This window comes from Miscanthus floridulus, chromosome 1 (assembly GCF_019320115.1).
Source record: "Miscanthus floridulus cultivar M001 chromosome 1, ASM1932011v1, whole genome shotgun sequence".
Lineage (NCBI taxonomy): Eukaryota > Viridiplantae > Streptophyta > Magnoliopsida > Poales > Poaceae > Miscanthus > Miscanthus floridulus.
In genome coordinates, this window is record NC_089580.1 from 147,665,792 (window position 1) to 147,668,351 (window position 2,560).

Here is a 2,560-nt window from a genome sequence, read left to right on the forward strand (position 1 = left end):
GGTTGATCTAGGTTATAGGTACAGGGTTATCTAAGACACTAACTATATGTTAGTGTTAGTAAGTAAGCTATGCAGGATCAGATCAACTGCACAAAAGAGAAGGTCAACCCACTACACATCCACCAGCTGTAGTTAGGTATTCACAAAAGAGGCCACCACTGCACAGGGACAGGCACTGCATCAGAAGACCACCATGATAATGCAGGCACTGCACAAAAGGATCAACCCCAAGCTGTGAAGCCTTCACATGTACTAGTGCTTGGCCAAGTAGGTCCTTAGCCACAGCTCATGGTGGGAGTCAGACATCTTAACAAAAGCTGAACCCAAGGCCTTGTTGTCCAGCAGATGGCCATAAGCACACATCAGTGCTTCTTCAGTGAAGCCTGGCACAAACATAACAGCACCATACAGCTCAGGGTGGGAATCCTCAACCTTGGTCGACCTAATAGCATCAGCAACATCCTTCACTGCCTCTGCCATGCCAGTGAACAGAACAACATCCTCTTCTGCTAGCATGGATCTCTTCCTCTTGTTACCAACTCCTCCCTCACTCTTGGTATCCTCAGGAGTCACAGTCTTGCCACTGTTCAGGATCTTAGTCTTCAGTGAGCTCTCAGCACAGTCAGATGGTGTGCCAAGTGGCTCATTGGAGCCCATAGCCCACTTGCCTGTTGCCTGACCATTGGCAAAGATGACCATCATTTGCTTGTAGTGTTGTATGGGCTTGTTGAGCAGTGGAGCATCATTGGGGTGGTCCTGCATAATGAACTGTCCCTTGTTAGCCATAATGACAAAATGTTTCAAAGAGTCATCTAACAAATCAAGTTGTAGTATCACAGGTTCTTGCTCACCTTGGTATGACCATTGTAGTGTTCCTCCTCAAGAACAATCATGCAGTTGTCCTCATCCCACTGAGCTCCACTAAGGTCCCTCAGCTTGGACAGTTTCACCCACCTCTGCCTCCACTTCCTCAGGTGGTTGTACACCTAGGTACCACTAACTTCATGACCATAGAACTCTTGCAAGGCCTTTGCCACCTTGTTTAGGTGCACTTCTTTAAAGCCCTTATCAGTCCTCACTCCAGTGGTAATGAGCTGGCACATCTGCTTCAGCACAAAGGCAGACATGGGCTCAGTCCACCTCAGAGAGGTCCTCTGCTGAGTAGGTTCCTGTGATGCTGGTATGAAACCAGTCACATTATCCCTAGTAACCACATTGTCACCAGCCAAAAGACCACCATCCAGTCTAGGGAACACAAGCTCATCAGCAGGCATCATCTCCTTAGCCATAGCCTAATTCATCATTGCACATGCCCAGAGCCTCAGCACAGGTGTATTATGTCAAGAAAAAAACATCATTGCACATGCCCAAAGCCTCAGATCAAGTGTAGTATCACAGAAAAACATCATTGCACATGCCCAGAGCCTCAACACAGGTGTATTATGTCAAGAAAAAAACATCATTGCTATTGCCCAAAGTCTCAGATCAAGTGTAGTATCACAGAAAAAAAACATCATTGCTATTGCCCAAAGTCTCAGATCAAGTATAGTATCATAGAAAAAAAACATCATTGCTATTGCCCAAAGTCTCAGATCAAGTGTAATATCACAGAAAAAAAAACATCATTGCTATTGCCCAAAGTCTCAGATCAAGTGTAGAATCACAGGAAAAAAATAGCATTTGTCCATGAATAAAATGAATTATAGGCAACTTAATGATACATAATAGAACTCTAGATTCTAGAAAGACCCCTATTAACCCACATGTGATTAGCCCATTCATCCCTCTGAAGTGCCTAGGCAGCATTGTCATCCATATGAGCAGGATGGGGCTGACTATTTGTGTCATTTGGTACCCAAGAGAACTCTTCTGGAAACCTCATCAACCCCAAAACTAAGGATCCAGTTATGCATTATACAACATGCAAGCACAAGCTTGATTTGTGTCCTCAAGCGATGGAATGGTTTGTTGGTGTCAATGATGTGAAAATGGTTCTTCAGAGCCCCAAATGCCCTTTCTACAGTTACTCTCAAACTAGAGTGCCTCAAATTATACAACTCTTTTGGGTTGGTTGGGTAGTTCCTATTCTCATATTCTTTAAGATGGTACCTACAACCTTGATAAGGAGGAAGAAATCTAGGCCGACAAGCATATCCAGCATCTACTAAGAAGAATTTACCTAAAACAAATGTGGAGTTCAATTAGATTCATCATTTTGCAGTTACATTTGCTTCTTATTATCATAGTTGATTTAATTACCTAGTGGAACCCTCAACCCATCCTCTCTCTATAATGCATCAGCAAGAATTATGGCATCATGAGCTGATCCCTCCCAACCAGCCAGCACATAGGTAAATTTCAAGTCAAAGCTAACTGCTACTAGCACATTTTGTGTGGGGGCATTCTTTCTACCCCTAAATGCAGTTTGCATCTTGGCTAGAACTTTGGCAAATACATGAGTCCCATCAATGGCCCCAATGCAGTCCTACATGGCATCCAAAATTGCTTAGTAAATTGACATGAGCTAATGCAACAATATCCTAGCAGCTATATGACAGGT

General features: G+C 43.6%; 1 pseudogene; it reads right to left on the reverse strand.

Moving 5' to 3' along the window:
- Positions 1 to 252: 252 nt before the first annotated feature.
- On the reverse strand, positions 253 to 1,289 carry LOC136464986 (uncharacterized; annotated as a pseudogene).
- Between the last annotated feature and the right edge of the window lie 1,271 nt (positions 1,290 to 2,560).